Below are 12,379 nucleotides of genomic sequence, written 5' to 3' on the forward strand. Positions count from 1 at the left end.
ATTTTTGTTAGTTTTAGAAAATAGTTTGAAGGTGGTTTAATATATGGATTAAGAATTGAGGATGATAATTTGATGAATGGTTAAAGAAATAAAACATATTTATTACACTACAAGAAAAAGCGTATTTATCGACGAAAAAAATCGACGGCTATCTCTCCCGGTCGATATTTTTCGACGGCTTGCCGTCGATATTTAAAAAAAAATAATAATTAAAAATAAAATAATAAAATCAACAATCTAATCGTCGATTTTTTGATGATGCATTAAATCTCTTTTAATTATCGTCATATTGTAGACGAAGCGGGGGATGAAAATACTTTTATATTAAAATCGACAGACATAGCGTCTATTTTATATTTAAAATATCGACAACATTTCTGTCGATAAATTTAAACGTCATTGTTTCTCAAAATACGAAGCGAGAGATGAAAATACTTTTATATTAAAATCGACAGACATAGCGTCTATTTTTATATTTAAAATATCGACAACATTTTCGTCGATAAATTTAAACGTTCCAGATTTTTTTTTATTTTTTTCAAAATAAAATCGACATACATACCATCGATTTTTTTCTTCTCTTTTCTTTTCTGCATTCAGAAACACAATTTCAGACCACTTCACGGTTGCGCCACCATCACTCAGTTTGCTCGCACCGCCACTGTCGCTCCTCTTGCTCGCGCCACCACTGTCGCTCCTCTTGCTGGCGCTGCCTGTCGCTCCGTTGCTGCCGTGCCACACAGTCGCTCCTTCTCTCTGTTGCCGTCGTAGCTCCTCCTATTTTGGTCCTTCTCCGCTCTCTCTCAATCGAACTCACAAAAAACAGGTATCATTTTCTGACTGTTACTGAACTCTTTTCAAAGCCAACTTCAGTTTCATTTGGAAATTCCCTATTTCAGGTGTAAACTATGACCTAATTGTAATATCCTGTTTTCTAAATCTAGAAATTCTGGTCATGTTTATTCTGGTCATAATTTGCTGCTTCATGAATTCTTAATATATTATTTCTCTGCTAATATTCTTTCTCTGCTTAATTGAAATGATTGTGGTACTTATTTCATACTCTCCTTCTGTACTGATTTTTGGTTAGGAATTTTACTTTTGTTCTGATTTGGATTTTGCTTTTGTTCTGATTTGGCTTGCTGTTTGTCTTAAATAAATAATTTAAGAAAAACTTCTTTTTATCATAAGTGCATTATGAATTTTTTTTAAAAAGAAAAAAAAATCTTTTGAAGAGCATTGTTTTGTTACTTGTGATCTGTTTCTATGCATCAATTCTCATCCACTGTAGTTAGTTAACGAATGAAGTGCTGGCTCTGTTATTTCTTGATTGAGTAAGAAGAAGGAGTGAGTAAGAAAAACCCCGTCTGAGCATGAGACTGAACCATTTTCTAAGTACTCCTTGAATCCTGGTACAACTTTGTTGTTGGACCATTTTGCTTCTTGCAGAAACGATTTGCACAAATCACACCACTGATATCATAAGTATAGACATATCAATCAATTTATGAATCTTCATAATAATTGTGTAGATAATAGTGAAAACATTAATTTAGGAATCTAATTAAGAGTTAATAAGACTTGATTAAACTTAGGAAAAGTATAGTACATACAGCTTTTTTGAGATAGGGAAGCCACTTGACTGTATGATCTTTGAAGATATCAAAAGCCATTTCATTGATAGTGGTATAAAGCGCTAGGAAGCACAATATCATGTAGTCTGGAAGATTGTTAATGGTATTTACATCCCATTTGATATAAAAGCATGCATATAATAATAATTAAATTTTGCCGCATTAAGTTATTGTTATAAATATATACTAAATAATATTGTTAGAGAATCAATTAGAATCATTAGAATCAATTTAGATCAATTAGCATCGTCTATATTTATATAGCATATCTGTACATTAATTGTAGGATTCTATGTCTTTATTACTTTGATTTATTTAGCACCTATAAATACCCCTTGTATATTGTACCTGAGATACAACTCAATAATACACTTTTCAGATTATTCTCTCAGTCTCTTGTTTCTAACATGGTATCAAGAGCTTAGGTTTTTTTTTCCAATGAATTTTGGTTTATAGTCCCATTGTTTTTCCCTTCCGGTAGTGTTCTTTGGCTTCCTTTTTCGTTCCCTTTTTGACGCTTTGGTTCGTCACTACCATAACCATCTTGTTCGTCTTGTCGCCGTGCTTTCAACGCAACCAGAATCGCCGCCATACGCCTCCGGACGCGCCCCCACGCGCCGCCGAAAGACGCTGCCACGACCAGGTTGCTCTCCTCTCCAAATTCCACCCGTGCCTCTTTGCCCTCATTTTTCTCTGTGTTTCCGACGCTTTGGTTCGTCACCTCCGGCATCATTGTAATCTCCTCTTCATTAGCTTTCCAACGCCGCCAACCGTGCCACCGGAAGCCACCGGACGCGCCGCCACGCGCCGCCGGAAGTGAGCTGGCCACCACCACTGTTTTGTCTTCCAGAAGTTTCAGGAGCCGTTGATCTCCGCACGATCCAACGCCGCAGGTGCTGCCACGTGTCGCGACGAAGCTTCCTCCGCCGACCCGCGTGTCCGACCCGACCCGACCCGCGCCCGACCCGCGCATCCAGCACGCTGCCAGCGTGTCTCTCTCCCTCCAATCAGGTGCTGCCACGTGTCGTCCCTCGCTGACGTGGCGCTGACGCATTGCTGACGTGACGCTGACACATTGCTGACGTGGCGCTGACGTGGCTGCCAAGTGGACCCTCCCTAAGGTTTTTTGGTGAGCTCTTTCCGATTCCGCGCTCTGTTTTCTCGTTTTCTGCCCCGAATTTGCAGTTTTCTTCTTCCTTTGCTATTTCTTCTATTACTATGGAAAAACCGGATGTCTTTCAGCCTATCCCTGTTATTCTTAATGGCTCCAACTATGCACATTGGGTTGAAGCCATGCGAGGATTTCTTAAAGGGAGAAAATTATGGCGATATGTGACTGGTGATATTGCTTGTCCTGTTAAGCCAACTTTATCCAAAGATGGTGCCTCCAAATCCAAGGAGGATGCTGAGAAGGAGAAGGACTATGCAGAGAAATTGGAAGATTGGGATAGTAAAAATCATCAGATTATCACTTGGTTCCGCAACACTTCTACTCCTGGCATTCACTTACAATTTGGGCGTTTTGAAACTGCTAAAGAGGTATGGGATCATTTGGCGAAACGTTACACTATCTCTGATCTCTCTCATCAGTACCAACTGCTTAAGGAACTTCATAGCCTTAAGCAAGAACGTGGCCAAGCAGTTTTTGATTTTCTTGCTCAGATGGAGATTATTTGGGATCAGTTGACCTCCTGTGAGCCTGTTCTTAAAGATCCCACTGATGCTAAGGCATATGAGGATTATCGGAACCGGACACGTCTCATCCAATTTCTGATGGCACTTACTGATGACTATGAGCCGGTCAGGGCTTCTCTTCTTCATCAGAATCCCTTGCCTAGTCTTGAAGATGCTCTTCCTCGTCTTAAGTCTGAAGAAACGCGCTTGGGATTGCTTCGTTCTAAAAGTGAAACTGTCTTTGCTGCCACCGACAGAAAGGGAAAAATCTGTCGCAATTGTAACCGGCCTGGGCATTCCTTCTCCGACTGTCCTTCTATTGAATGTCGTAAGTGCAAACAAAAAGGCCACATTGGCTCCAATTGCCCGAAACTGTTCTGCCATTATTGTAAGCTCTCAGGTCACTTGATTGCTACCTGTCCTACTCGACCACCACGCTCAGATCAGAACAAGTATCAACCTCGTCCCAACCACTCTTCGCATGTGCCTGCCTCTGCTGCTGCTGCTAATGAGTCCACCTCTTCCACATCTCTCAACACACCTTCTGTCTCTCCATCAGATATTGAAACCCTTCTTCGGCAACTTCTCTCTTTTTCTGGTAATACCCCCGCTACTCTTTCCACCCCTCCAGGTAATTCTAAATGGTATTTTGATTCTGGTTGTTTCAATCATATGTCTCCTTTGCGTCATCTTTTTTCGTCGTTGTCTCCCACTACAAATGCACCTTCTGTTAACACTGCTAATGGTTCCCTCTTGTTCTCAGTCTCTTGTTTCTAACAAATATAATAAAGCAACCTCTCAATAGCATCCGTGAAGAGAACATCAATTCTCTTTTAAAGTGGCTTGATTCTCTTTTTCATTTTTCTGCATTTGTTATTTTTCATTGGATTTTGGCTAATAATCTTAATGAGTGGCCACCGTTTTCATTTTACAACTTGGAGTGCTGAATTTAATCAATCATTTTGAATAGCAATTAGAGTGAAACTATGGTTGTGACTTCTGTCTTGTCAATTATAGTGAAAACTATAAGACATTACTATTGAGTAGATGTGCGTGCTTACTTAAAGAAATCTTTTAATGGTTCTTGTTTCTATAAATGTAATGTATTTCCCCTCATCAATTTGATAGAGAGGGAAAAAAAAGAATGGAAGAAGCTCTTCTTGGAAGCTAGATTTAGTCACTATAAAATAACACCCATATTTGGTATGAGGTCACTCATTGAAGTTTATCCTTGAATAATAAAAGGCAGAGATATTGATCTATACATTGCTTTATTTTGTTAGGAGTTAAATCTTAGTCATATTTCTGTTAATGATCTAGGCCTCTGCTTTATAACAAGCATATACAATAGCAGTTTATATTGGGAGCCTGTTGTAATAGTTTCTCTCTCGGTGCTTTATAAATAACATTAAACAAACCTATAATAAGCTTCAAAGTTCAAATAGCCTGTGTTTTTGTGCAACAACCTTGTGCTGTTGTACATATATATTTCCTTCTTTTGTGCAACAACATTGCAGATTGTTGGTATTTAACACCGGCGCTAAGATTCTTGGTATTTAACACTTGCTGCTTGATTGAAGGTTGCTTGGTGGCTTTACATTGGAAGATTGTTGGTAGGGTGTGGGATGGTCCTTCTATCTTTTGTGGTAATGTTAAGATTCATAAACTTTCTTATAATTTCAATTCAAACTTCAAATTGCATTCAGCTGATAAAGTCAAAAGAAACACAAATAATTTTTTCCCTTTTATATAACATAACAGGTTCCAGTTTATGTGTAACACCCTACCACCCAAAACTTTACGCTTAAGTCGTAAAATAGAGGTAGCGAGGTATTACGACTTCTAGAAATTAAAATAAATTCTTATAATAGTAGAAAGAATATAATAGACTAGGAGCCTTGAAAAAATGGGTAAAACAAAATCGCAAAAATGAAAAACGCCACGCTCCGGAAACGGAACAACTTGCGAGTGAGGCAAATTATAACTATAAAACGTAAGACAATAAAAGTAGGAATCGAAAGCCATAGGTACCAAATAACAAGCTTCTAACTCAGTCTGCGAAGTCAAGGCTGGCCGGAGAATATTTACATATATATATACATATCCAAAACCCAAGATGTACACAAACAAAATCCTGCCTCTCCATAAACCTCTAAGAGGATCAAAAAAAATAAGTTATGTGGAGAGAAAACTAAGTACGTGTATATACATCACTGCACAACAAAATAACACAGTAACCACTTCGCTTCAGGTGACCAGACGCCTAATGAGATACCTTTCGACCTGCATCTGAAAAATAACAACATAGTATGGAATGAGAACCGGAGGTTCTTAGTATGGTAAAGGTGCCTGCATAGTTAATGTAAAAGGTCTCGGGAGAGCCAGAGGCATTCCTAGAATTCCGACACTCAGAATCATTCTTAAGGAAAATAAACTAAACCAAAAGTTAGGTAAGTTATCTGAGGTATTCTAGTTCTGAATCTAACTTTAACTTAATACTTCACTTTCTGACTCCTCCAGTTCTCCGAATCTCTGGTGGAACAACCCTCGTCATCCCTCCGCCAGACAAGGGGCCTCTTAGTTGCATAGACCAACATTACAGGCAAGAAAAACACAAATAGAGAAGCATTCACAACAAGTAGAACAAGTAGCAAATAAGCGTAATTTAATAGTTAAGCAAGCTAAGACAATGCACACTCAAACAAAGCAAACAAATGCATATGATGTATGCCTGTCCTAGGGCTGATGAGTCTCATCTGTCGGTTATACAGCCAACCCGACATGTCCTGGTAGTTAACCATTGGACAGTCCCTCTGTGCGCGCGTCCCCAAGCTCAATAATTTCCATGGAGTTAAACTCCAAGCTCAAATATAATATTCAATATTTATATATATATATATATATATATATATATATATATATATATATATATATATATATATATATGCATGCTCATGGGGAAATTCGGAGAGTTAAAGTGTCCGGTCACATCTTGCGACAGAGGGTCAACAAATAGTCTCAGATACACAAGCCACATAATAATCTCTTTCCTTTTTAGAATAACACCTCAAATTAAAACTCTAATTCTTATACAAACTTTGGCAGTATCTCCTTTAAAACTCGAATTTCTGCCACCCTTCAAGGGTCCCAACTATCAAATCAAACACCTCTCAGTCCTTCAAATCATTTCCAGTAATAAAATATTTCAAAATCAAACAAATACTAATATTAAATCTTTTCTCAAAACCAACCAACTTCAACAGTAAATTATTAACAACAGCTAAACCACACATTTTATACCATATACACAATCCATCAATTATTCATTCATTTCATTCCTATCTTAAGGTCTTCTAGTCTAAGTTTTCACGTGACATTAAACATTAACTACGAGAAACCAAAACCATACCTTCGTACGGAATCAAAATATTCAAAGCTCTGGAGAAGCTTTCTGACCGAGCTATCGAAGAAGAAAACGTCCAGAATCGTCTGTGCCTCCTAAATCCTTCGTTGGCCAAACTCAAAGAGTATAGGAGTTACGTCACCGTCAACTTCTACCGATCAAAAGTGGTGCCAACGTATAGAGGAAGAGGATACGAATACTTTTATCGGATTAGATTTTTTATTGGAGTTACGGATTATAAGAAATCGAAGCCAGAAGTTTAGTGGGGTTTAAGTTCTTTTTTTTTTCTCTCGGCTACGCTCTTCTTTTTTTTTTCTTTTCCATCGTTCTCTTATGATATTCACACAATATATATATATATATATATATATATATATATATATATATATATATATATATATATATATATATATATATATATATATATGTGTGTGTGTGTGTGTATGGCTTAAGGAAGCCTATAAGCCACCACCTTGGCTTTCTTTATTATTATATAAGCCTTATGATATATATATATATATATGCACACAGTCTAACATATAATGATAATAATAATATATATGTAATTTAATACAAAATATAAACTGCCTTTTACTTTTATGCTTTATGATTAATAATAATAATAATAATAATATTAGTGATAGTAATGATAATCATGTAATAATAATAATAAACGTAATAATAGTAATAATAATAGTAACGTAATAAATATAATAACAACAGTAAATTTATAATACTAGAGAGTAAAATTATATAAACTTATAATACATATAATATTCATAAAAATTATAACCAATGTTTATAATAATAATAATAATATAGATTTGATTAAATTCAAATTATTATAAAATTAGTTCAATTACTAATAATAAAAATAATTTTCTAAAAATAAGGAATTCTAATTTTATAAAATAAATTATAATTTATTTATATTTATATTTTTAAAATTGTGGGTCGCTACATTATGTAGCAGAAGTAACACTGAAGAATCTCCGAGGAGGATTCACCACGGTTCATCAGGTAAAGTGATAAAATATTCTCTCAAATGTCCTTTTACTTGCATCATGTTTTACATATTTCATGCATTGCATTATTCCAAATCCTTATTATTATGTTGACAACTTATGATTTGTTGTGGGGTATCATTAACTTATCTTATTGGAGCATTCTTGAATTGGAGGATTTTGGCTCTGATAGGTAAATGACCTTCTTTCTGGTGTTGTTTTAATAAAACATGAAATCAAACAACTGGGTTGATGGAACTGCTCACATCTTTTTCATTTTTGTCTCAGGAATCATTCCTTGTAGTGCACAGGTTCTGAGTCTACCCTTCATTCCTGAGTCTCCTAGGTGGCTGGTTAGTTGTTCCTAGTTGTTTACTATCATTCAAACAAGCAACTAATCATTCTTCACTTTTTATTAAAATGATTGGAGTTGCGAAATGTCACCGATACTTACAATCTTCTGCAGGCAAAGGTTGGTCACTTGGCAGGGAGCGAAAATTCTTTATAGCGCCTTAGGGGAGAGAATGCCAATGTTTCTCAAGAGGCCACTGAAATTAGAGTATATAACAAGCGTTTGTTCATTCGAGTGCTAAACTCGTGTGTTACAATCTATCTAGAAAGCAGAAGAAGCAAGGAAAAAGATACCACAAAGTCTAACACACTAACATGCACTGTTTTGGTAGGATTATACAAAAGCACTTCAGCAGCATTCAGAAGCTAGCATTATTATATTAGCACTCAGCACTCATTATATATTAGCACTCCACTTATTATTATGTTCCTCTTCCTCTAACATTTCTTCATCTGCTTCCTTGAATCTGAGGCTTGCACTCAGCACTCATGAAGAATGTGGTGGAAGCCTGTTTGTGAAGGTGTACATGGAAGGCATTCCAATAGGGAGGAAACTCGACACCACTATTCTCTGGGGTACAGAGATGGATGAAGTTGTAGTTCAACCTGGTGAGAGATGCCATGTCCTCACTTATGAAGATGAAGAAGGAGATCTTGTTATGGTTGGGGATGTTCCTTGGGAGTAAGTCATCATCATCATCTAAATTCTCTTCTTTCTTTCTTTCTTTAATGAAACTAATTGATATTATATGTTGATGTTGGTGTAGGATGTTTGTTTCCACTGTAAAGAGGTTGAAGATCACAAGGGTAGACACATTCACTACCTTTTGATAATGCAAATCTCTATATGTTTTGGATTAATTAGGTAGCTTCAGAGACACTACTGAGATTTTCAATTTTGTTCTTAGTACTACTACTACTAGTGTAGTCTTAATTACAAGTGTTGAATCATCAAACTATGCACAAAGTTAAGTCCTCAGTTATATATACTACATGCATAGCTTGCTCACTAGTCACTACTTTCTTCTTTCCTTCAACATGTATAATTAATTAATTAATTAATTCCTGTTGTACATTCATTCCTAATTAGTGTATGTCACAGCTTCTTTTTATTAATTAGCTTTTCATAAAGGCAAAAGATATATTGACATATACACATAACAAGTATGAACTAGAAACAAGTAAAGGTTATATTGGCAAAATAATATAGTATAAATTTTATTTTTATATTTAAAAGTTTATTTGTCTTGTTATCTAATATTCTATATAAATTTTATTTATATATTTAAAGTTTATTTGTATTAATTGTTTACTATTTTTCAAAAAAAAAATAATTAAAACATATAACTATTAAAATCGACGAAAAAGTTGTCGTTTTTTAAATTTAAAATAGACAAAAAAAACAAAATATAGACAAATTCTTGGTCGGTATCTAAATTAATAAATCGACGGCAACTGTGTCGATTTTATTGAATCAAATATCGACGGCAGTGTTGTTGATTTTATTAAGCATATTATAGAAACAAGAGGTATGCAAGTAACAAAAGTTTAGAAAAGTCAAAGGTAAAATTCAATTTGAATTCAAAGTGGTTACAAAGTTCATGGTTCATCACCAAGATTCTACAAACTTCTTGTGCTATCTATCAACTTGCATGGAATAGAATTTTCATGAAGCATGGTTAAAGAATTGAAGAAGCAAAGTTTGAGTTGAATACAATAATCATCAATTGGCTAGATATTGCTAGAAGCTAATATTGGAAGCTTGAAGATTTTCTAAGAACATTCAAGAGAATAGCACAACTACAACATTCTACAACATTGAAGAAATTCAAAATCAAATTGAATTGAAATTAGAAGATTATGGAAACTACATGAATGCAAGTTGAAAGAAGATTCATGAAGCCAACTCATAAAATGGTGGTCATTACAAAATTGATTTGTGATTCATAAATTATTATTTTAGTAGGAAGCATTGCCTATATAAAGGCACATATGTCTTGTGTATTTTGTGTGTTTCATAATGAAATGTGTATGTTTTGAAATGTGAAAATTCTCTCCTTTGTTTTATGAGTGTTAGTGAGTTTGAGAGATGAAAAATATGATAGTGTCATTTATATGAGTGAGTGATCCTAGGGCCAATTAGTTGTGGGTATTATACTTACATTTGGTATCAGAGCTGGTTAATCCAGCGCCTGGTGTTTGAGATTAGAGTTTGTGAGGTGTGGGAGAGTTCTCACATAGTTGTTTACTCATAGAGTCGGTATGGCAAACACTTTCAATATTGTGTGGTCCGGTCCCAAGTTAGATGGAAAACTTGATTATAGTTATTGGGAGACTTTGATGTCTACCCATTTGAAGGCCCAAAACCTGTGGAATTTCATTGAACCGGGTTTGCAAGAAGGAGCAGATGCTGCCCAACAAAGGAGAGATCAATTGGCGCTATCTCAAATTCATCAAAGAGTAGATTATACGGTGTTTAGCAAAATAGCAAATGCCAAAAGTGCAAAAGAAGCATGGAACACGTTGAAGCTATCATACAAAGGCGTAGATAAAGCTCAGAAAGCAAAGCTACAGTCTTTAAGAAGAGAATATGAAAGGTACGAGATGTCTAGCTCAGAAACCGTTGAGCAATATTTTACTCGTGTTACAGACCTTGTCAATAAGATGAGAGTCTATGGAGAAGATATGCCCGATAGCAAAGTGGTGGAGAAAATTCTTCGCACCATGCTGATGAAGTATGACCATGTGGTGACTACGATACTAGAGTCCCACGATATGGATACTATGACGATTGCAGAATTGCAAGGAACCATGGAAAGCCACATCAGTAGAATATTGGAGAAGTCAGAAAAATCAACCGAGGAAGCCCTGAAAAGCCGAGTGAATTTCAACAACGTTGCAGAATCAAGCCGTACACAAGAAGGACGAGGTCGTGGTTTTAATTTTCAAAGTAGAGGTAGAGGAAGTTTCAGAGGTAGAGGTCGTGGCAATTACAACCAAGGAAGTTACAATAATTTTACACCACCTAATCAAGGAAGAGGTGGAACGAATTTCAGGCCTGTCAACCGAGGAAGAGGTCGAGGCAATTTTTATCAAGAAAGAACCAATTTCAACTGCTTTCATTGTGGAAAGTATGGACACAAAGCAGCAGATTACAGATTCAAAATGGTGAATAACAATCAAGCACACGTTGCAGAAAATCAGCATCAAAATGCTAATGATAATCCGGGTACTCAGACTTTATTTTTTACAAGTAATTCATGTGCTGAAGATGAAAATATATGGTACTTGGATAATGCTTGCAGTAATCATATGTCTGGTAGAAAAGTTATTTTCTTCTCTAGATGATTCAGTTAAACTATTATTGAAGTTTGGTAATAGTACAAAGATCCCTATTGAAGGAAAAGGGCACATACCAATTAGATTGAAGGATGGTTCTCTGAGTTATATTTCTGATGTTTTCTATGCTCTTGAACTTGATTATAATTTACTGAGTATGGAGCAATTATCTGAGAAGGGATATAAGATGATAACTTATCTTGGATATTGCACTGTGTTTGACAACAACGGAAGGTTCATAGATAAAGCAAAGATGACTTCAAACAGAATGTTTCCATTAAAAATTCAACATGTTAATCCCTCTTGCATGAGTTCTGTGATACTTGATGATAATTGGTTGTGGCATATGCGGTTTGGGCATTTCCATTTTTCTGGCCTAAACTACCTGTCAAGAAAAGGACTTGTTTCTGGTCTACCACAGATTCATATTCCCAATTGTGTTTGTGAGATTTGTCAACTGGGAAAGAAGCACAGAGATCCATTCCCTACAGGAAAGTCTTGGAGAGCTAGAAGATTACTTGAAATTGTGCATTCAGATCTCTGTTCTGTAGAAGTTCCAAGTAATGGTGGTAGCAGGTACTTTATCACTTTTATTGATGATTTTAGTAGATATACATGGGTATATTTTCTGAAGTAGAAATCAGAAGCATGTGATGTCTTTAAGACATTCAAAGCGTTTGTCAAAAAAAAAAGTGGCTGTAAAATCAAAATTCTCATAACAGACATAGGAACAGAATATCTTGCGTGTTCAGAATACTTTAAGCAACACGGAATTCAACACCAACTAACAACTAGATATACTCCTCAACAAAATAGAGTTGCTGAAAGAAAGAATAGAACCATCATGGATATGGTCAGATGCATGCTCAAGTCAAAACAAATGCCTAAAGAGTTTTGGGCAGAAGCAGTTGCAACAGCAGTTCATATTTTGAACAGGTGTCCAACAAAGAGTGTTCGTGATAAAACTCCAGAGG

The sequence above is a fragment of the Arachis hypogaea genome, chromosome 15 (assembly GCF_003086295.3).
Source record: "Arachis hypogaea cultivar Tifrunner chromosome 15, arahy.Tifrunner.gnm2.J5K5, whole genome shotgun sequence".
Classification (NCBI taxonomy): Eukaryota; Viridiplantae; Streptophyta; class Magnoliopsida; order Fabales; family Fabaceae; genus Arachis; species Arachis hypogaea.